Source organism: Salmo salar, chromosome ssa19, assembly GCF_905237065.1.
Source record: "Salmo salar chromosome ssa19, Ssal_v3.1, whole genome shotgun sequence".
Taxonomy (NCBI): Eukaryota; Metazoa; Chordata; class Actinopteri; order Salmoniformes; family Salmonidae; genus Salmo; species Salmo salar.
The window spans coordinates 19,360,146-19,385,333 of record NC_059460.1 but is presented as its reverse complement, the minus strand read 5'-3'; the positions used below and the strand labels follow the sequence as shown (position 1 = coordinate 19,385,333).

The 25,188-nt window shown below is 43.1% G+C and overlaps 1 protein-coding gene across 1 annotated transcript in view; it reads right to left on the bottom strand.

The window, feature by feature from the left end:
* Positions 1–25,188, bottom strand: part of svila (supervillin a) — a 138,997-nt gene that overhangs the window by 80,102 nt on the left and 33,707 nt on the right. The window lies entirely within an intron of this gene.

The window sequence follows — 25,188 nt, the reverse complement described above, 5'->3', positions numbered from 1 at the left end:
GCTAGATCAATCAAACACAGAAGAGAGGAAATAAGCAATGACAAGGAGTTAAAGGGGTGGTTGAAGAGGCTGTTAGGGATGTGCATCTTTCCCTTTCAAGATGATTCGATACGCATCTAGATACATGGGCTCCGATACGGGAAATGCATTTGAAATTGAAACGATTCGGTGCAAGTTTGATTAGAGAAAGAATCGATGCAATAACATTTGTTGCATCAACACATTCACTTTCCATTCTAAATTATAATCTGCTTCTGATGGAGCTCATGAGCTGGGCCTCTCTGAGCTGGGCCTCTCTGAGCTGGGCCTCTCTGAGCTGGGCCTCTCTGAGCTGGCGTGTGCGTGTGCGTGTGCGTGTGTGTGTGTGTGTGTGTGTGTGTGGTGTATGTACTATGTAGGGACCTGAGCCATACGGGGCACACTAAGCATCTACCCCCCCGCTATCAGATTAGAGGGAGAAATGTAACCTGTACCCCCCCCACACTAATTCACTTGTCATTTTTGCAGATGAAGTGTTTGAGGTAGTAATGTATCCATCTTCATCGTTGAATATATAGCACAACTTCAGATCCCCCCCGCAACTCAGAATCAGATGTCAATCATTTGGAAATTTAGAGTGATTTTCTCTTCTCTCGCGTCGGCCATGCAGTGAACCTCGCAAAAGTGATTGCTGTGTTCGTTATGAAATTAAAGTCAACTTGCCATCTAAAAATGACCATCTACACTGATTGGTCAAAGCAAAACGACCCCAACTATTGCCGATGGTGTACCTAAACAATGAAAATAGAATCTATTGTCAGCTCCGTTCAGTAGGTATAGCCAGATTAGAGTTGTGTCTCCGGTAACTTACTTTAAATCAGGTAAAAACTACTTAACATCACATAGATAACAATAACCTAGCAAATTACACAGGTTGTCACTCAACTAATAAAGCCTAATATCATGCAAGCCATTTTAGCAGTGGCTTGCGTGATCAGGAACAGGCCGCCTCCCTTGGCCAGCAGGCGAAGCTGAGCACATTGCGCAGTTTGACTAGGCTACTGATATTGCCTGGGGTTGTTCGGCATGCACATTGACATGTAGATCAATGATTGCCAATGCAGTTCGACACTGACGGAAAGGACGCATCAGTTGTCGCATAAGACAAGGTATTTTCGAAAGGTAAAAATAATGTACTATGAGCAGAAACACCGATGCTTCTACACCTGCATTGCTTGCTGTTTGGGGTTTTAGGCTGGGTTTCTGTACAGCACTTTGAGATATCAGCTGAAGTAAGAAGGGCTATATAAATACATTTGATTTTAATTTGGGGAGCGATGAGTCTCCGTTGATCCTTACATCCCTTGAGGCGATCTTGATTCTCGCCCCCAGGTGTATGTCTACTCAGACCATCAACCAGTCACAATCTACAGATAGAAGCCACTTGATACAACACATGTACTAAAGAGTACCAGTGTCACACCACAGCATATACACCACACTAAAATCAAAGTTAATTTGATAGAGGATGTGTAAAAATATTCAGTCTGAATGTGACCCCTTGACTTGAGGTGCCAGTCTGTCTTGGTATCCCGGCATTTCTATTTATCCCTGGATGTTTTACCTGGCTGGGACAACACATTTACATTTTAGTCATTTAGCAGACGCTCTGAACTTACAGTAGGGAGCACATACATTTTTTGTACTGGTCCCCTGGGGCAAATCAAACCCAGAACCCTGGTGTTGCAAGCGCCACACTAAACCAACTGAGCTACTTGGGACAATATGTGCATCTCATCTAGGATCAGTTTTCCCTTTTAGATCACAACAAATAAGATTACGGGGGGGGGGGGGGGTCAATCCTCCTACTCGGAGACGCTTGATACATACGGCCCTGGCCTTAGACCTGACATGGCTGTGTGGGTCTGGAGAGGAGAGGTCCGAATTCCACCTCAGCGGAGGGTGGTAGCGTCCGCAGCCCAAAACCAGCAGGAGGTAACTGGAGACGCTGGCAGCCATTTATGGCCTCTTGGCTGGTGCTTTGATAGCACTCAATCTCCCAGAAATAGAAATTGACTTCACTCACTCGCTCTGTCTCTCTCAACTCACAGGGATCAAGTCAGCTGTCACAGGGCAACAATCCCCTCACTACCTCGACACACGCAAACACTTTGCGCCAACTTTTCTAGAAAATAACTGTAGCTAGGTAATATTCTCTCAATGTTGCTGGTTCCGTCATTAAATACTTGGTAATGTCGAAGGTTAAGGCAGCCATCTTTTCTGAGTCCCTTTGACATACATGTATTAATGACTAGTGGAAACTGACAGGGACATTCTCCAGAAGGTGTAGGGGTGACAAAATCATGGCAGTCAAGGTCTGACATGGACCACTAGGCTATTCTAAGATTCTCATCATATCAACAACCCATAGGAACATACAGTATGTGTAACATATAAGAAGTGATGGAAAAGGAGGTTGCCATGTAGTATCGGGTTGATGTGGGGAGTTAAAACTGTCCTCTGTGTCGATGACAGGGTGAGGGAATGTTCTGGATGTAGGCCAGTAGAATGAACGCTTCTGTCCTGTCAACAGGGCAGCCAACGGGCCTTCCTCCATGCTTTAAGCATGACATTCACATGACAGTACATATAGAGAGCAACTAAACACCTTGTCACTCCCACTAACAGAGGGGGGATTATCATCCCAATGCCATCATGTCTATATTTACTCTATTAGAATCAAGTGGATAAAGGTGATGAAATAAAGGAAAGATGAGCAACTGACGGTAACGAAAACTCAATGAGGACGGCTGTTCGGTGTGGACTCACACTGGGAAAATGCACCCATTGAATGAAAGACCTGTTGACCGTTATGGGTCCAAATCCCAGAAAAGATTGTCTTAAATCAGCAAGCAACACAGAATAGTCACCAGGACACAGAGCTGAACTGATTCCCATCAACTGCCACGTAAAGAGCCTTTTTCTCAACAAACAGTACCCTCTAGTGTTCATCACCAGGTACTGACTTAGAATCCACTATGGGAGTTGAGTGAGCAGAAAGCTAAATAAATATGAGAGGTTGTGAAGTGAGTTTCTCAACGATAAAATTAATAAGCTGTATATCAAAACTGTATTAATTTGTTTACCCTGTGTTACAAAAGTAAACCATGAAGCTGGTATACGTTTTGTCAGTTGGTTGGGACATGGGGTACTGGGCATGAGGCCAGAGCTTTGAGTTGTTCAGCGGAGAGCGGTGAGGTGCTTTGTGCTTTCTTTCAGGGGATTAGCAACCGTTAACTTTGAAGACAGAGGAAAGGAGAAGAGAAGACCTGGTGACTCACAGGCTAATTAGCTGAGGGGAAACATTACCACTTTATCAGCCAACCAAAACTATGACAACATGGTGGAGAGAGGAGCAAATGTGATTTCAATTTAGCTTTGTTGTGTGGCAAGGCAGAATGTTTATTACAAACATACCGAGTCGACCACATGGAAACAGTCAGCACAACAGACAGAAACTGTGCAGACAAAGCAACTAGCTAGCTAACTACATTTCTGTTTTTCCATAAACACCAGCAAATACACCACAATGCCGGAGACGATAGAGGCAAAGTGGAAATATTTGCACTTATAAAACCACTGCATCACTCCCCATGCAAAACCCACCAGTGTGCGCTCTCCCACGCTTGTGTGACATAACCCTATAGCATTAACATGAAACCCCTCAATTAAAATGTCCCTCTTTGCAGGACCTGGATCTTCTTCACACCCTTGTGGTTGTTCCATTGTCCTGGCCTCTTGGACCACAGGACCAAGCAAGCTGGATCCTCACCGCTCTCTCCCCTACTCTCCTCAGCCTCACCAAGCGCAAAAAAACAGTATTCATCACTGCTGTACTTTAAATGTTCTACTCAATAATACAGGTTTCACTACATACATGAGTGGTAAGTGAGTACTGATAATGTTGATTTCCTTACATGAACTGTAACTCAGTAAAAGTTTATATTTTTGTTCAGTGTACATATTACATTGGCTTTAAATTTCACTCAATTTTATGTCCCACTGACTGTCCCAACATGACATGTAAGTGAATTCTGAAAGTGTAAAACGCCCTTAGTTGACTCTAAAAATGTTGTATTCTATACCCATTTGAAGAGAAACAAGTTATTCATGTGTTTGATAACATTAGAGACTAGGTGTATTTAGAGGGCAGGTTGGTCACGATGATATCTATGAGGGTGCCCATGTTTACGGATTTGGGGTTGTACCTGGTAGGTTCCTTGATAATTTGTGTGAGATTGAGGGCATCTAGCTTAGATTGTAGGACGACCGGAGTGTTAAGCATATCCCAATTTAGGTCACCTAGCAGTGCGAACTCTGGCGATAGATGGGGGGCAATCAATTCACATATGGTGTCCAGGGCACAGCTGGGAGCTGAAGGGGGTCTATAACAAGCGGCAACAGTGAGGGACTTATTTCTGGAGAGATGATCTTTAAAAAGTAGAATCTCAAACTGTTTGGGCATAGACCTGGATAGTATGACAGAACTCTGCAGGCTCTCTCTGCAGTAGATTGCAATTCCACCCCCTTTAGCAGTTCTGTCTTGACGGAAAATGTTGTAATTGGGGATGGAAATTTCAGAATTTTTGTGGCCTTCCTATGCCAGGATTCAGACACGGCTAGGACATCAGGGTTGGCGGAGTGTGCTAAAGCAGTGAATAAAGCAAACTTAGGGAGGAGGCTTCTGATGTTAATATGCATGAACCCAAGGCTTTTACGGTTGCAGAAGTCAACAAATGAGAGGACACACAGGGCCTGGGTTAACCTCTACATCACCAGAGGAACAGAGGAGGAGTAGGATGAGGGTATGGATAAAGGCTATAAGAACTGGTCGTCTAGTGCTTTGGGAACAGAGAATAAAAGGAGCAGATTTCTTGGCGTGGAAGAATAGATTCAGGGCATAGTGTACAGACAAGGGTATGGTAGGGTGCGAGTACAGTGGGGGTAAACCTAGGCATTGAGTGACGATGAGAGGTTTCATCTCTAGAGGCACCAGTTAAGCTAGGTGCGGTCTCTGCATGTGTGGGGGGTGGGACAAGGGGGCTATCTGAGGCATGTTGAGCAGGACTAGGGGCTCCACAGTAAAATAAAACAATGAGAGCTGCTCTAAACAACAGTATACAAGGCATATTGACATTAGGGAAAGGCATAAAGCAATCACAGGTGTTGATTGGGAGAGCTAAGACAACGGGTGAGACAACAACGGGTAAACAGCTAGGACAACAACAACGGGTAACTAGTGATGAATGGGCAGAGAGGGTCAGTTAGCTACACACAGGGCCTGAGTTCAAGGCTGGGGCCGGCAGGTAAACAAAATGAAGTACTGTGTTAATGAACAGTCCAGCAGGCATCAGCTGAGTAGCCTTGTGAACATAGGGTCCAATGAGCAGCAAAGGTGAAACAGGGAGCCGTTCGGTAGTCGATTACCACATAAGGCGAGCGGGAGACACGGTGGTCAGGAAGCTAGCAGGCCGGGGCTAGCAGATGGATCAACACCAGCATCCACGACGCGGAGGCCGGTTGAGCGTACATCAGCCGAATTACGTCAGCAGACCAGTACTCTCTATAAAGGAAAGGTATTATGTTATGAGAACTTATTGTAGCCAGTCTTTTTATTATAGCTAGCTTAATTTCAGTCAACTGCTCATGCTGAGGTCAGGCCCCCGTTCAACGTTAGCTTCTAGCTTCATCCTTCTAGCTAGGTAGTTCTAGCTAGCTACCTGGCTAATAGCCAGAGCCCTTGAGCTACCTATCTGACTGAAATATCAGCGACTATTTACCAGTTGTACAATCATTCTCCAAGACTCAGTGGGGGGTTTGTTTGGGGGATGTCTGTTGACACGGCAGGAGTTGAGGGATGTTAAAATTATTTCCACTGTCAGCGGTCTCTCTCTGCTACTTGCCACTGTAGGTCTGGGCTGAGCCGGTAGATCGTTTCACCTCTCGGTACTTGAATTCCAGAGTGCCAAATTCAAATACTTTAAGCACCTTGTGCAAACCCTGCACAAAGCAGATGAACATGGCATCACGCCAAATATAAATTCAACTTTATGGATTGTTGGAGAATACTTATCTAGCCTTGCTGGATAAAGTTACTGTAACTATTGTAACTATTACTGTTCACCGGACGTGCTTGTTGCACCCTCGACAACTACTATGATTATTATTATTTGACCATGCTGGTCATTTATGAACATTTTAACATTTTGACCATGTTCTGTTATAATATCCACCCTGCACAGCCAGAAGAGGACTGGCCACCCCTCATAGCCTGGTTCCTCTCTAGGGTTCTTCCTAGGTTTTTGGCCTTTCTAGGGAGTTTTTCCTAGGGAGTTTTTCCTAGCCACCGTGCTTCTTTCACATGCTTTGCTTGCTGTTTGGGATTTTAGGCTGGGTTTCTGTACAGCACTTTGAGAATATCAGCTGATGTACAAAGGGCTATATAAATACATTTGATTTGATTTGATTTAACTAGCCTTCCGTGATCATGGCTGGCCATGTGACTAGATAGTTAAATGCGGACTCGCACTAAGTTATTGTGTTCATCTCATGTTCAGTGTATTTGTAGCTTCAGTTTTTAATTTTCAAGGTACGATTTAAGTGGCAATTACAGATGCCAGCTTGGCTCAGGTTACTTGCAACTCCTTTCAAATTTCAAAAGAGCCCTCTCCACACCATGATTAGTCCACTTTTATTTGTATTTTTTACCCCGTTTTCTCCCCAATTTTGTGGTATCCAACTTACAGTCTTGTCTCATCGCTGCAACTCCCGTACGGACTCGGAAGAGGCGAAGGTCGAGAGCCGTGTGTCCTCCGAAACACAACCCAACCAAGCCGCACTCCTTAACACAATGCCCACTTAACCCGGAAGCCAGCCGCACCAATGTGTCGGAGGAAACACCGTACAATTTTGCACCGCCACATGGGTCTCCTGGTCACATCTGGCTGCGACAGAGCCTGGACTCGAACCCATAATCTCTAGTGGCACAGCTAGCACTGCAATGCAGTGCCTTAGACCACTGTGCCATTTGGGAGGCCAGAGTCCACTTTTATAAACACTATATTGAAACTCCCATCTCAACCACAGGAATCCTTCACATGTCAGTCTGACTGTGTAAATTAACCAACAGAACAACCTAGGAATGGGCAATATGGCCTAAAACTCATATCTACATTTCTTCTAACTTTTGGGCGAGTCACGCTACATCGATTTTTTTAAATGGTTTTCTCTAAAGCTTTGTTGTGCAATTAAAAGGTAAAATATGCTTCATTTACAACAGTCAGCTATAATCTAAATGAATTCAGAGCTTGTGAAATTATACCTAGGCTGAATATATGCCTTCCACAACCATAAGACCCACTAATAAATTGTTTTACCAGCTTTTTTGTATTACTCACTGATCTGGGTTTCAGGTTTGTTACAAATTTAACCAGAACCATGCACATTCACTAATAATGCAGCAGGGATTATAGAAAATTAACACCAGTCGCATAAACAATCTCTGAAGCACAAGCCCACGTGCTAGTGAGTAGACAGCTAATATTTATATTTCAAGTTTATCCAACTTGGATCGAGGTATAATTTCACAAGCTCTGAATTCAGTTAACAAAGGCAAAACAGTTGAATTGTTATGCACACAAACTTCTGTCCATCTCCAACTGTTTGACCAGCATGCTAGCCTGTCCACTTTGTTCAGAGGATGAACTCAAGTGGCCTTCCTTATTTCTCAGAATGTGAACAAGTTGCCAATTCATTATATAAATAGTTTTATGCTTATTGCAAATGTATAAAAGACTAAACAGCTAGTATAACAATCTTTGAATACCGCTAGCTATACGTAGTACCGTAATGCGTACGTGACCAACTGAGCATACATTTTCCAGAATGAATGTCCATTGCTACATCCGTTTTAGTCGTGTCTGCACGAAATGTGAGGAGTTGAAACATAAACAGGGTATGGTTTGAAAGGTTAACGTCGCCTCTATTACAATAATGTACCCATGTGTTTCGGTGTCCATATGACCGATTCTGTTGGACCAAACCTCAAATGCAAATAGCGAGTTGAAACAGTTTGTCAGAGAGGAAGAAGTGACCTCTCATCTGTTATTGTGAGTGGTAGGTGCTTGGGAGAAAGAGGTGAAGCGAGAGGTTTCACTCTCGACAAAAACTGTCCAAAAATAAGCCCAAAGCGTTTCTATGCGCTTATTTTGAACCTAAGCTTGTCGCATGCCTTCCCGCCTTTGGACAACGACTCCCATTGTTAGGGTGGAGACATGAGCATCTCGTCATTATATACAGATCTCTGGTGTAAATGGAAAAAGGTGCACAGCACAGAAGTAGCGAACGAGACATTTACATTTTAGTTATTTGGCAGGTGCTCTGATACAGAGTGATTAAAGGAGCAATTAGGGTTAAGTACCTTGCTCAAGGGTACATCCGCAGATTTTTCACCTAGTCAGCTCTGGGATTCGACACAGCAACCTTCCGGTTACTGGCCCAACGCTCTTAACTGCTAGAATACCTGCATGAGAACAAGCGGCCATAAACGCTCATGAAAAACGAAAAATACCCCCCAAAAAACTTGATTCTGCGATACAGGCATTTGGAATATCACACAAAAACAAATGAATTCTATAAATCCCCCAAGCCTACATCAACCCCAAATAAACAGACACCGAAGAGATAAGGCTTCAAAGAGTCTGGTGCTTACAAAGGGGGCAGAGAATGGGAGAGAGAGTTTTCGGGAGCCATGCGTGTCAGAGCCCCTTATCTGAACAAGTTTCAATGCTGACAAGAGGCTCCAGGCCTGACCTGGCAAGCTGCTGCACTCTTTCCCCTCTCTCGTCGCTCTAATTTCCCTAGCCATCCCCCCCCATCCCTGAACCCCTCTACCACCCCTACCCCTCTCTGACCTAGTTACACAAAACAGATCCCCTTCCCATCCGGAGTTACCACAGCAAATAAATGAGGATTTACACTGCATTACCAAGCAGATATGTCAGTGCAGGATATGAATGAACAGTAGAAACAAGACAAAACACAGCAAAAGAGAGGAGGAAGGAGGCCCAAAGAGACTTCTGTGCCTGGCAATCCTACAGAGCCACTGAAGCCTACCTTTCATGATGCCTTCCCTCTCCTCTGAGTGAGCCCGTGCTTGCGCTGTAGATCTAGTTCCTCTGACAAACACCCTCCACAGCCAGATGGGACCAGAGTGGGGCGAGAGAGAGGCAGGTAGGGTTGGAGTGGAACCAGTCACATGACTACCAGACTGGGGGAGACACTAACTGCCGGTTCTCAGTTCCTGGTTGCGTCCCAAGTGGCACCCTATTCCCTATATAGCGCACTACTTACAGTGCACTACTCTTGACCAGGGCCCATAAAGGGAATAGGCTAATGTTTGGGACAACCTGTGGCAGCCAGGGCTCCCCACCAGTAACCACAGCCACCACGACCCACAAAGCCACGGGGCGGAGACTGGGTTTGGCGGTGACAGGAAAAAGGTTGGCCTATGGTCGCCCGTTTGGACAACAGCCAATTTGAGTCCCATATAGCACCGTATTCCCTATATAGTGCACTACTTTTGACCCGGGCCAATAAGGGTAGTGTACTATATAGGGAATAGGGTGCCATTTCGGACACAGACCTAGTCCGCATGTCCCTGGCCCAATAAGACCAACAAGTCAACAAAGGGACTCAGACTGATACCAGGAGCATGCATGATTCAGTTGACAAATCAAAAGGAGTCATTGGCTAGAATGATCTCTGAAAGGAGGGAGGAGGAATATGGGTCAACTGTAAGAGAAAAGCCAAACAGAGGGCCAGTAAAAAGAGGAAAACAATGTTCCCACATGGATGGATGCCAACACCTAACTGACATACACAAATAGTCGACACTCACTATCCTGCAGTAGACGGTCAGATGTGAACAAAGCTTTTCTTCCAAGTTAAAAGGTCAGAGGTTATGTTAGACAAAAAATGACATTGCAATAAACTGCCTGAATTGATGAGATAAATAGAATGGTAAGTTTATAACAATATGCAGCAGTTTATTATCCTTTAAACAACTAGTTTGATGGTTGTAACCATCAATTGTCCCATTAACAAATCACCCATATAAGCAAACTTCTTTTATTTCAAACTTCACATTTCTCTAGTATAGGCTACTTATCCTAATGAACGATAAGCAAAATGCCTTCAATAGGTGATCAGTATGGTCGGTGTTGATCATTTTTGGTTTACCGTACCAGCTCTACGCTCATATCTATCCATCTCATACACAAAAGTTAGGGGTCACTTAGAAATGTCCTTGTTTTTGAAAGAAAAGCAAATTTTGGTCCATTAAATTAAGATCAAATTGATCAGAAATACAGTGTAGACATTGTTAATGTTGTAAATGACTATTGTAGCTGGAAACGGCAGATTATTTTTTAAATTGAATATTTACATAGGCGTACAGGGGCCTATTATCAGCAACCATCACTCCTGTGTTCCAATGGCACGTTGTGTTAGCTAATCCAAGTATCATTTTAAAAGGCTAATTGATCATTAGAAAACCTTTTTCAATTATGTTAGCACAGCTGAAAACTGTTGTTCTGATTAAAGAAGCAATAAAACTGGCCTTTAGACTAGTTGAGTTTGGAGAATCAGCATTTGTGGGTTCGATTACAGGCTCAAAATTGCAGGAAACAAAAGGACTTTCTTCTGAAACTTGTCAGTCTATTCTTGTTCTGAGAAATTAAGGCTATTCCATGTGAGAAATTGCCAAGAAACAGAAGATCTCGTACAACGCTGTGTACTACTCCTTTCTCAGAACAGCGCAAACTGGCTCTAACCAGAATAGAAAGAGGAGTGGGAAGCCCCGGTGCACAACTGAGCAAGAGGACAAGTACATTAGAGTGTCTAGTTTGAGAAACAGACGCTTCACAAGTCCCCAAAATGGCAGCTTCATTAAACAGTACCCGCAAAACGCCAGTCTTAACGATAACAGTGAAGAGGCGACTCCGGGATACTGGCCTTCTAGGTAGAGTTGCAAAGACAAAGCCATATCTCAGACTGGCAAATAAAAAGAAAAGATTAAGATGGGCAAAAGAACACAGACACATATATACAGTTGAAGTCTGAAGTTTACATACACCTTAGACAAATGCATTTAAACTCAGTTTTCACAATTCCTGACATTTAATCCTAGTAAAAATTCCCTGTCTTAGGTCAGTTAAGATCATCACTTTATTTTAAGAATGTGAAATGCCAGAATAATAGTAGAGAGAATGATTTATTTCAGCTTTTATTTCTTTCATCACATTCCCAGTGGGTCAGAAATGTACATACACTCAATTAGTATTTGGTAGCAATGCCTTTAAATTGCTTCACTTGGGTCAAATGTTTCAGGAGGCCTTCCACAAGCTTCCCACAATAAGTTGGGTGAATTTTGGCACATTCCTCCTGACAGAGCTGGTGTAACTGAGTCAGGTTTGTAGGCCTCCTTGCTCACACATGCTTTTTCAGTTCTGTCCACAAAAATTTCTAGGATTGAGGTCAGGACTTTGTGATGGCCCCTCCAATACCTTGACTTTGTTGTCCTTAAGCCATTTTGCCACAACTTTGGAAGTATGCTTGGGGTCACTGTCCATTTGGAAGACCTATTTGCGACCAAGCTTTAACTTCCTGACTGATGTCTTGAGATATTGCTTCAATATATCCACCTAATTTCCCTTCCTCATGATGCCATCTATTTTGTGAAGTGTACCAGTCCCTCCTGCAGCAAAGCACCCTCACAACATGATGCTGCCACCCCCGTGCTTCACGGTTGGGATGGTGTTCTTCGGCTTGCAAGCCTCCCCCTTTTTCCTCCAAACATAACGATGGTCATTATGGCCAAACAGTTCTATTTTTGTTTCATCAGACCAGAAGACATTGCTTCAAAAAGTATGACCTTTGTCCCCATGTGCAGTTGCAAACCACAGTCGGGCTTTTTAAGGCGGTTTTGGAGCAGTGGCTTCTTCCTTGCCGAGCGGCCTTTCAGGTTATGTTGATATAGGACTCGTTTTACTGTGGATATAGATACTTTTGTATCCGTTTCCTCCAGCATCTTCACAAAGTCCTTTGCTGTTGTTCTGGGATTGATTTGCACTTTTCGAACCAAAAGACGTTCATCTCTAGGAGACAGAACGCGTCTCCTTCCTGAGCGGTATGACGGCTGCGTGGTCCCATGGTGTTTATACTTGCGTGTATTGTTTGTACAGATGAAGTTGGTACATTCAGGCGTTTGGAAATTGCTCACAGGGAGGAACCAGACTTGTGGAGGTCTACAATTGTTTTTCCTGAGGTCTTGGCTGATTTCTTTTGATTTTCCCATGATGTCAAGCAAAGAGGCACTGAGATTGAAGGTAGGCATTGAAATACATCCACAGGTACACCTCCAATAGGCTAATTGACATCAAATGATGTCAATCAGAAGCTTCTAAAGCCATGACATCATTTTCTGGAAATTTCCAAGCTGTTTAAAGGCACAGTCAACTTAGTGTATGTAAACCTCTGACCCACTGGAATTGTGATACAGTGATTGATTATAAGTGAAATAATCTGTCTGTAAACAATTGTTGGAAAAACTACTTGTGTCATACACAAAATAGATGTCCTAACTGACTTGCCAAAACTATAGTTTAATAACAATAAATTTGTGGCGTGGTTGAAAAACAAGTTTTAATGACTCCAAATTAAGTGTATGTAAACTTCTGACTTCAACTGTAATCACATGTCAAAAGTTGACGCCTACTCATTCCAGGGTTTATATTTTTTACACTGTAGAATAATAGTGAAGACATCAAAACTATAAAATATCACATATGGAATCATTTAGTAACCATAAATCTTTTTTTAATCAAAATATATTTTATATTTGAGACCATTATTCCTCATCCACCAAAGTTAAGTTGGCAATATGCAATCAGGCAGGTAGCGTTTTCCTGGCATCCGCCAAAACCAGATATGTCCGTCGGACTGCCAGATGGTGAAGCGTGATTCATCTCTCCAGAGAACGCGTTTCCACTGCTCCAGAGTCCAATGGCGGCGAGCTTTACACCACTCCAGCCGACGTTTAGCATTGTCCATGGTGATCTTAGGCTTGTGTGCAGCTGCTCGGCCATGGAAACATTTCATTAAGTTCCCAATGAACAGTTCTTGTGTTGATGTTGACGTTCCAGAGGTAGTTTGGAACTCAATAGTGAGCGTTGCAATAGAGGACAGAATTATTTTGCGCTACGCTGTTCAGCCCTCGACAGTTGTAATGGTGAGAGGTTGTGTCTTGGGGGTATGGTATTTGTGCGTCTAACTTTCTCATTGTTCACGATTCATTCAGGACTATCCATAATCATTAAGGATGGAGTAAGAAGTCTACTTAAGTCACAGTAGAAATACCAGCCCTCCTGCTCCGTCTCACAAGCAGTGTTTGTCCCAAATTACATCCTTTTTCCCTTTATAGTGCACTACTTTTGACCAGAACACACTAAATAGGGAATAGGGTGCTATTTGGGACACATAGGCTCTATCTGTAAAAATAAATAAATTAAAAAAACAGCCCTCTCGTGCAGTAAGTAACAAGCACAAAAACTGCAGAAGCATCTAACGCTGCACAGGACTTCGTCCTAATCTTCAGGCAACAGTTTGTCAAGGACAAAGTCTAAGCAGCAGACCAAAACATACAAACATTACTATATATGGTTCTGTAAAATGGATTAAAAGTTCAGGAGTTTGGATTTGTTGTGTTAATGAAGCTTAGATAGGACTATGTCCTACAGCAACACATCATTCCCATGTGAGCAAGAGGCATGTATCAAAACACACTCACGCACACAAACACACACATCTGGTATCCCGATTATTCTGTGTGTGAATGCTTTTCTTTAAAAGGCAAACTGTTAGCTCAACGGTGGCAGGGAACCAAGGATAATGATGAGCAGGGCCAGGTGTGTGTGTGTGTGTGTGTGTGTGTGTGTGTGTGTGTGTCGCATGCGCTTCTCAGCATGAGTCACTGCAGTATGCAGCTACTCAATCAAACAGGTATTCTGTGTGTCAGGTCAGTCAGACCTTAGTCACTTAAGCCTTGTTCACACTGCAGGCCTTAATGCTCAAATCGGTTTTGTTTTTCAAATCAGTTTTGGAATACTGACTGAACAAAGAGCAAGTTACAAGTGACCAAATCGGATGTGTGTGTGTGTGTGTGTGTGTGTGTGTGTGTGTGTTCAGACAGCAGCCATTTGGCTATGCTAGTTGTCATAGTAACGGCAGGTGTGTGCGCAGTGGTGTCGGATGATTGGTGGTGGCGCTCGTGCTTCCCATCACTCAGAAGTTGTGTAGTAAGCTAAGGTGACAATGCCTGCCATGGATGTTCCCCAGTAGCTTTGAATGTTCAAAATCAAAGTGTAAGAACACTAAAAGCCTAAAAGGATAAGATGATCCAACTTACAAAACAAGTCCTTTTCAGCTAGCAGCAGCAGTCAACTAGCTGGCTGTTCAGCTTTCTAGCACCTTCACCAATTTGTTTGTAAACAATGAACAAGCGAGTTGCTACCACATGCTCTTGTCAAACTGTCAGAGTAGCTAGCTAGCAAGCAATAAGATATGGCAAAACAGTCTAAAAACCAATTAAGGGCAAATAAAACTGATTTGAAGGTTCAGACAAGTCGCATGGCCAGGAATCAGATTTGTATCCATCTTTCAACCACCTACGAAGGTGGCTTTAAATATCTAATTCCATGTGCTATTTGGCTGGTCGGACTGCAGGGGGAAAACCCCCCAAAAAAGAACAGATTCAGATATACACACACACACACAACCACCCCCCCCCCCAAAAAAAGGATTTCAGTCAATTCAAAAACTGCCAATGTGAACAAGGCTTAAGAGGCAAATTCTACATTCCTATAGAGGCATAAGTGTATTAAGTACGGTCTATAAATTATATTCATCCATCCTCAACAGTAGGCTAATGACCTTCTTGGAGGATCCAAACATTCTGGTGAAAGAACAAAATGTTTTTCATAAATCCAGAGCCTGTAATCGATCATATCTACCCGGTCTGTACAATAGTCAGAAATAGATTACACAAAGACAAGCCTACTTTTGCATGTTTCATTGATTTCCAGAAAACGTTTTGTAAATGGGGATCTTTTAGCCTGTAGTTTGTTAAAAACTGGGGTTGATGGGAAATGTAATCATGCAATCCAGCCTCTTTACAAAGTACCAATTGCTTGTGTGCGTGTTAATGTTTCTGACACCCACGGGTGTAAAACAAGGAGACACCTCATCGCCGACTTTGTTTGAAATTAAACAGTTAAATACTGGAGTAAGATATGAAACAAAGTATCCTTTTGATGGCAGAAACTGAACAAGACCTGCAGAAAATCTTAGTTTACAGTCAATTGGTGCAAAAAAATGGTGACCAGACAAAAACACACCTACTGCATTTTAGAAAACCAAGTACTAGGAAAAGTATTTCTCGTTTTGGTGAAGACATTCTTGAGTTTACTAGCAATTGTAAATATTTGGGTATTTTTATTGACTAACATATTACCTTTGTATACGGAACACCAGCAAGAAGAGCTTTTGGGGGTTCTAAGAGAAAAAAAAGAAAAACCTCCCGGGTGCCCTGTTCTGGACTATTCAGCAGGAATGTGGGGTGCTAAGAGGTGTCTCAAAAACAAACATGTCCATAACAGAGCAGTACGTTACTTGCACCTACACTTGCAATAACTGGGAACGCTGTGAGGTGAGATGGAAGGAGTTTATGGTGAGACTTCGGAATAGACTGTTGGGTATGCCAATTGCCAGAATAGCCAGTAATGTTTTACAATGGTATATATCCATAGGAGTCTGGACAACTGAAATGACAGACCTTCAACAGTGTGACTGAACATCTGTACAGAAACCAAATTAATGGAGACATGGATATTAAAAAAACTGATGTAATATAAAAACAAATAAGTGGGTGGAGGAGATTAATCATAAATTCGTGTATGAGAGATGTATCTTGTACAACCTACCTAAAAGCAAGAGATCCCTATGTGCACACTAAGATCAGGGATATTGCCCCTGCGTATTGAAACAGGTCAGGTACTGTGGTGAAATGTAACTATTATGACCTCGAAGAAATACCGAATGAAACTCATTTCATCCTCTATTGCCCTTTCTACCACGATATACGCTTGCTCTTATTCCAGAAAGCCCACCAGATATACCCTGGCATTATGTGGCTGAGCCATGAGGAGAAACTGAAAAAATGTTTTTGTCCATTGTGTAGTTCCGTTTGCAGAATATTTAGATGAAGCCTGGAATAAAATAAAAAAAAGGGCTACCTATAATTATACAAATATTTAGCTTCTGTGTGGCTAATGGCACGTGTGTATATAGATTGTGTGTAGGCCTCTCCCCCACATGAATCTTATTTTTGCCAGACTGGGTTCAAAGGCCTTCTGCATTTATTGGTTGTATTTTTACCCCTTTTTCGTGGTATCCAACTGGTAGTTACAACCTTGTCCCATCGCTGCAACTCCCCTACGGACTCGAGAGAAGCGAAGGTCGAGAGCCATGCATCCTCTGAAACACGACCCTGACAAAATCGCACTCCCCGCTTAACCTGGAAGCCAGCCGCACCAATGTGTTGGAGGAAACACCGTCCAGCTGGCGACCGGGGTCAGCTTGCAGGCACCCGGCCCGCCACAAGGAGTCGCTAGAGTGCGATGGGACAAAGAAATCCAAGCCGGCCAAACCCTCCCCTAACCCCTACAACGCTGAGCCAAATTGTACGGTGCCTCATGGGTCTCCCGGTTACGGCTGCTGCACCACTCGGGAGGCCACTTTTCTGTATTTATTCATCTTTGTATGTTTTTTTTGCTGCTCTAAGGATATAATTGTTTGGAGAACTTTATTATTATTATTATTATTATTATTATTATCTTGATTTTTTTTTTAAATATAAAATTACTCTTTATGCGATGCGCACTGCAGAGAACACCAAAATAATGTATAGCCGTAAAACATGGTTAAAACTATAAATTTTTATATCATGATGGCCAGTCCTTGCATCCATAGCTCTATGAATTTGAGAGTGGTTACATTTCTCCAGGCCCATCCCTCAGCTTTTTACCAAAACAGAGGCGTGTCACCCACTTTGTCATCGTTTCAACTAACTTTAAGTCAAATTGCAATTTAGTCCAGCATTGATGTCAATAGGAGACTAAGTGAAAATTAAACTTAAGATTTGCCTTGGACTCTCAGAGCACTGGTCATGAAGGACTAGATCCATTCCCCATGCCACACTGATGGCTAAAAACAAACACACACCCATGTCTCCGGTCTTAGTGGGGAAGCACCGCATTTCAAAATCTCCTCAAGCATGCAAGCTAACCTACGTAGCTAACAGTTCAAAACACTTCCAGGGGCCACAAATCACTAATACCACAAAATGATATGGCCCCAATCTGCTCCTCATTTAGCTGAGATGGATGGGAGGAGAAGTGTTTATTTATCTATCCAGGATGTAAGCAAAGCAGGCTTGAATGGTCCTGATGATGGAACGGGTGGTTTGGGGAACTTGATGTTATGATTTGGGCAGGCAGACTTGCGGCTAGCTAAGCAGCGGATGCCTGTGAGAATCTTGTCAGCAGATATCCCTCAAAGCTGTGTGGGTCTGCCCTCTTTGTCCCTCTCCTCTCAGCTTGATCCAATGGTTTTGGCAGTATTGAGAGTGTAGGACAGCAAAAGTGTTCCAATAATGTTGTCATCTTCAAAATTGGCTAACTCTAAAAAATAAATAGGCTACAAAACTCCACTGAAACTTGGGATTGCAACTTGAGTGCATAGAGACAAAAGGAATCCATGTGCACAACTTTAAATTGTCAAGACAGTGCCTTCCGAGAGTATTCATACCCCTTGACATATTCCACATTGTTTTATTACAGCCAGAATTCAAAATGGATTAAATAGATTCCTCAACTATCTACACACAATACCGGTCAAAGGTTTAAGAACACCCACTCATTCAAGTTTTTAATATTTACTATATTGTAGAATAATAATGAAGACATCAAAACTATGAAATAACACATGGAATCACATAATGACAATGGCGCCAGAGGAGATGGCTGCCGTTTTACGATCTCCTAACCAATTGTGCGTGTTTTCGCATTATTTGTAACTTATTTTGTACATAATGTTTCTGCCACCGTGTCTTATGACCGAAAAGGGCTTCTAGCTATCAGGACAGCGATTACTCACCGCAAACTGGAGAAATACCTTTTCTTTAACGAGTCGGATGGGAAGGATTTACTTCAGACGCCAACAAGGCCCTCGTCCCCGTCATTCTTAGGAAAAAGAGAGATATCGGGGACAAAGATCATCGTCGGATCCTTACAAGGCACCCTGAGTGGGTGATCTGCCTTTACTGTCAGTCCTATTAGCCAATGTACAATCATTGGATAATGAAATAGACGAGTTACAAGCACGCATATCCTACCAACTGGACATTAAAAAAAAAAAATAATCTTATGTTTCACCAAGTCATGGCTGAACGACGACATGAATAACATACAGCTGGCGGGTATTAAGCTTTTCGACAGGATAGAACAGCGGGCTCTGGTAAGGGGTGACGGTCTATGTATATTTGTAAACCGCTGCTGCACGTAATCTAAAGGAAGTCTCAAGGTTTTGCTCGCCTGAGTTAGAGTATCGCATGATGCACAATTGAGAGCATCCTGTCGGGCTGTGTCACCGCCCGGTACGGCAACTGCACCGCCCACAACGCTCTCAAGAGGGTGGTCCGGTCTGCACAGCGCATCACCAAACTACCTGCCCTCCAGGACACCTACAGCACCCGATGTCACAGGAAGGCCAAAAAGATCATCAAGGACATCAACCACCCGAGCCACAGCCTGTTCACCCTGCTACCATCCAGAAGGCGAGGTCAGTACAGGTGCATCAAAGCTGGGACCGAGAGACTGAAAAACAGCTTCTATCTCAAGGCCATCAGACTGCTAAACAGCAATCATTGGCCACTTTAATAAATGGATCACTAGTCACTTGAATAATGTTTACATATCTTACATACTCATCTCATATGTATATACACTGTATTTCATACCATCGATTGCACCCTGCCTATACCGCTCGGTCATCCATATATTTATATGTACATATTCTTATTCCATCCCTTTAGATTTGTGTGTATTAGGTAGTTGTGGAATTGTTAGATATTACTGCACTGTCGGAACTAGAAGCACAAGCATTTCGCTACACTCACATTAACATCTGCTAACCATGTGTATGTAGACCACACTATTTACCAAGAGAGTTTTCATCTATATTCTTCTTAGCTGTCCATCTACCACCACAAACCAATGCTGCCACTAAGACCGCACTCAATGAGCTGTATACGGCCATAAGCAAACAGGAAAATGCTTACCCAGAGGTGGCGCTCCTAGTGGCCGGGGACTTTAATGCAGGCGAACTTAAATCCATTTTACATAATTCGTACCAGTATCTTAAATGTGCAACCAGAGGCGAGGGGGGGGGTTAAATAAAATAAAATCTAGACCACCTTTACTCCACACACAGAGACGCGTACAAAGCTCTCCCTCCATTTGGCAAATCTGACCATAATTCTATTCTCCCGATTCCTCCTTACAAGCAAAAACTACTGCAGGAAGCACCAGTGACTCGGTCAATAAGAAAGTGGTCAGATGAAGCAGATGCTAAGCTGCAGGACATTGCTAGCAGAGACTGGAATATGTTCTGTGATTCTTCCGATGGCTTCATCAATAAGTGCATCGATGACGTCGTCCCTACAGTGACCGTACGTACATACCCCAATCAGAAGCCATGGATTACAGGTAACATCCGCACTCAGCTAAAGGGTAGAGCTGCCGCTTTCAAGGAGCGAGACCAACTTATAAGATATCCCGCTATGCCCTCTGACGAACCATCAAACAGGCAAAGCGTCAATACAGGTCTAAGATTGAATCATACTACACCGTCTCCGACACTTGTCGGATGTGGCAGGGCTTGCGAACTATTACAGACTACAAAAGGGAAGCACAGCCGCGAGCTGCCCAGTTACACGAGCCTACCAGACGAGCTAAACTACTTCTATGCTCACGTCAAGGCAAGTAACGCTGAAACATGCATGAGAGCATCAGCTGTTCTGGACGACTGTGTGCCCACGCTCTCCATAACCGATGTGAGTAAGTCCTTTAAGCAGGGCCTCTGGGCCAGACAGCTTGCCAGGACGTGTACACCGAGCACGGGCTGACCAACTGGCAATTATCTTCACTGACATTTTCAAACTCTCCCTGTCCGAGTCTGTAATACCAACATGTTTCAAGCAGAACACCCTAGACCCTGAGCCCAAGAACACTAAGGTAACCTGCCTAAATGACTACCGACCCGTAGCACTCATGTCTGTAGCCATAAAGTGCTTTGAAAGGCTAGTCATGGCTCACAAAACCATTATCCCAGAATCCCTAGACCCAGTCCAATTTGCATAACGCCCCAACAGATGATGCAATCTCTTTTGCACTCGACACTGCCCTTTCCCACCTGGACAAAAGGAACACCTATATGAGAAGGCCATTCATTGACTACAGCTCAGCGTTCATCACCATAGTGCCCTCAAAGCTCATCAATAAGCTAAGGACCCTGGGACTAAACACCTCCCTCTGCAACTGGATCCTGGACTTCCTGACGGGCCGCCCCCAGGTGGTAAGGGTAGGTAACAACACATCCTCCAAACTGATCCTCAACACGAGGGCCCCTCAGGGGTGCGTGCTCAGTCCCCTCCTGTACTCCCTGTTCACTCATGACTGCACGGCCAGGCACGACTCCAACAACGTCAAGTTTGCCGATGACAACAGTGGTAGGCCTGATCACCGACAAGACCGTCTATATGGAGGAGGTCAGAGACCTGGCCGTGTGGTGCCAGGACAACAACCTCTCCCTCAACGTGATCAAAACAAAGGCGATGATTGTGGACTACAGGAAAAACTACACGTGTCCACATCACCAACAAACTATCATGGTCCAAACACACAAAGACAGCCGTGAAGAGGGCATCACGAAGCCTATTCCCCTTCAGGAGACAGAAAATATTTGGCATGGGTCCCCAGTACAATACTTGGGCCAAGATTCCTGCCATCCAGGACCTCTATACCAGGCGGTGTCAGAGTAAGGCCCTAAAAATTGTCAAAGACTCCAGTCATCCTAGTCATAGACTGTTCTCTCTGCTACCGCACATCAAGTGGTACCGGAGCACAAAGTCTGGGTCCAAAAGGCTTCTTAACAGCTTCTACCCCAAAGCCTCCTGAACAGCTAATGAAAGGGCTACCTAGACCCCTCTTTTACACTGCTGCTACTCTGTTTATTATCTATGCATAGTCACTTTAACTCTACCTACATATTACCTCGACTAACCGGTACCACCCCCTGTATATAGCCTCGCTATTGTTAATTTACTGCTGCCGTTTAATTATTTGTTACTTTTATTTTATATTTTTTACTTAACACTTATTTTTTCTTAAAACTTCTTAAAGCATTGTTGGTTAAGGGCTTGTAAGTAAGCATTTCACTGTAAGGTTGTATTCTGCTCATGTGACAAATAACATTTGATTTGATTGTAACCAAGTGTTAATCAAATCAAAATATATTTTATATTTGAGATTCTTTAAAGTAGCCTCCCTTTGCCATGGTGACAGCTTTGCACACTCTTGGCATTCTCTCAACCAGCTTCATGAGGTAGTCACCTGGTATGCATTTCAATAAACAGGTGTCTGGTTAGAAGTTAATTTGTGAATTTCTTTCCTTCTTAATGCATTTGAGCCAATCAGTTGTGTTGTGACAAGGTAGGGGTGCTATACAGAAGATAGGCTATTTGGTCCATATAATGGTTTCCCCCTAGGATTTTGCCTGTGCTTAGCTAAATTACAAGCATACCCATAACATGATGCAGCCACCACTATGCTTGAAAATATGAGGAGTGGTACTCAGTAATGTATTGGATTTTCCCCAAACTTAACACTTTGTATTCAGGACAAAAAGTGAATTGTTTTTCCACATTTTTTCAGTGTTGGAAAAACCAATTGTTATATTTGAGTAAAAGCAGATACTCTTACGTAAGAGTAACTTTCTATTAAAGTAACCCAGTAAAATACTTAGAGTAAAAGTCTAAATGTAATTGCTAAAATATACTTAAGTATCAAAAGTAAAAGTAAAAGATGCATGTGTTTACTGAGTCCACCAGATCAGAGGCAGAAGGGATGACCATGTGTTGTCTTGATAAGTGCATGAATTGGACCATTTTCCTGTCCCGCTAAGCATTCAAAATGCAGGTAAAATGTATGGAGTAAAAATTGCATTATTTTCTTTAGGAATGTAGTGAAGTAAAAAAAGTTGTGAAAAATATAAATAGTAAGGTAGAAAATACCCCCAAAAACTACGTTAAGTAAAAATACATTATGTACATTACACCACTGAATTTTTTGCAGTATTACTTCAGTGCTTAAGTGTTGGCAAAATCCTTGAGAAAAACCTGGTTTAGTCTACTTTCCACCAGACACTGGAGATTAATTCACCATTCAGCAGGACAACCTAAAACAAGGTCAAATCTACACTGGAGTTGGTTACCAAGAAGACCGTGAACGTTCCAGACTGGCCAAGTTATAGTTTTGACTTGAAAATCTATGGCAAGACCTGAAAATAGTTGTCTAGTAATGATTAACAACCAATTGACAGAGCATGAAGAATTTTAAAGATAATTAAAATACAAAATGGGTAAATGTTGCACAACTCAGGTGTGGAAAGCTCTTAGAGACTCTGTTTATCGCTGCCTAAGGTGATTCTAACACTCAGGGAGTTGACTACTTATTTAATCAAGATAGTGTTTTATTTTTCGTACAAATGTCAGAGTATTTTGTGTAGATCGTTGACAAAAATACAATTAAATCAATTTTTATTCCACTTTGTAAAAACAAAATGTGGAAAAAGTCAAGGGAGTGTGTATACTTTGAAGGCACTGTAAATCAAGCACACTATTTGAAAGTGATGCTGTCAGCAGTAGATAAATATGGCTGAACCATTCAGCCATTGACAGAGAGAGACAGAGTTGAGTCCATTAGTGTCTTCTCTCAGATCCTGTACACTCGTCTCTGTAGTCTCTCACTGACCGACACAATTAGGCCAGTCACAGACGACCAAGTAGCTGTGTACAAAGTACAAACTAGTGTGCATGTGTTCAGGACTGCAATAGAAGTGTGGACTGGGCAACACCGCTAGGCCCCAGCGAACATATACAAAAAAAAAATGTTTTAAGTCGAACTCTGTTTATAAACTCCCAGAAATGTATTGGGTAAAACTCCAACGTTTCGGCTTCACTGTGCCTTCTTCAGGGTTAAATAGAATCCGTCAGATGGCTGAGATATTGCACCATAACAGTTATCAATTTGGTCAGTTAAGTCTCCTGAGTATTTGTGTTGTCACTGAAGAAATAAGGGGATAATTTTTCAACCTTGGGGGTCTCACTGAGGACGGGGGTGTGTGCCAAGATCCCTTCAGTCCAGGGGAGGTAGAGAGAAAAAGAAAGAGCAAGGAAGAAAGAAAGCGAGGATGGAGGAGAGGACTGCCAATTACCACCAGTAAAAACAAGCATGCAGCCGTTTCCAGTTCCCTTCATGTTGTTAAAACTAACAGACATTCACTCAGCAGAGGGAGCGAGACAGAGTGAAATATGGATGGAAGTCTTTGGCAGCCCACCTCATGGCTGTGTCCGAAATGACACCCTATACCCCATGTACTGCACTACTTTTGACCAGAACCTTTATGGACCTTGATCTAAAGTAGTTAACTAAATAGGGAATAGGGGTAATTTGGGACGCAGCCCATGTCTTTGTCATGTAGTCCTGCCTGGCCCTACCTTGCTTTGAGGAGAGGAGCGGCCCTTCAAACACAAACAGTACACCGTCCACACAGTGCTGCCGGCTACTACTACACAGTTAATGGTGTGAGAGAGACACCGAGAGAGAGGGAGCACAAGAGAAAACAAGAACTGACAATCTAGGGAAGGAGGGTGATGAACGGAAGAACGGAAATGGTGAAACAGTCAAGGCGAAGAGGAATGCGTGCATAGTTTCCTGATAAAGCAATGATCCCCTGTTCCTAAGAGAGAATGTACAAAACAAGAACATAGATGGAGAGAAAACAGGGAATTCCCTAAACCCCCTCCCCTCCTTGTTCCAAATCCGATTATGATGTGTCCAAAATGGCAACCTATTCCCTATATAGCGCACTACTTTTGTCCAGAGCGCCTATGGGGCTCTGGTGAAAAGTAATGTACTACATAGGGAATAGGTTGCCATTGTGGACACAGCTACATCCAACTCACTCTTCTTCCACTTGTATTAGTCATTATGACAGACAGACCAGTCCAGAATGAAACAACCTTCAATAAACACAAACTAGACAGATTTATATCCCCTCTCATTTCCAATCAATCACAAATCTCTAAGCCAACTCATTCCTCCAAGGTCTGTGAGAGGGTGTGGATATGCAAGAGTCATTTGAGGCACCGGTTCTGTCCAAGCCTTAAGCTGCAGTCCAGTGGATAGGTTTAGGTTGTATCCCAAGTTCTCTAGCTGTTACAAGTCAGATTGTCTAGTCATACAAAGGGTGGGTCACATCTGACTATAGGATAGGGGTTCAAACTGAGTCCAGATCCATCAAGTAAAGATTCAACAGGATATCCCCACCACATTCCCCATACATAGAATATGATATCCCATTCCCCGCGGCATCCTATACATAAACATACAACATGACCAGATCCAGTTAAATCTGCAGGGGAAAAAGGTTAAATTAAGAACGGGGTTAGTGAGTTAGGCTTTGTGTTTGTGGGGCGCATGTAGGTTTGGTCATGGACCAAAAAGAGCTCCGTCAGACTTGGGAGGACACAGTAATTGAAAAATCATGTGGAGGTTCTGGGCTGGGCTTTAGGCGGAGGCTGACACACACGCACGGCTCGTACAACCCTTCTGAACAGAGTCCCCCACCTCCGCCCACCCCTGGTGGTTGCCATGGCGCAGGGGTAATGTTTAGAACCCTGATCCACATGGCTGA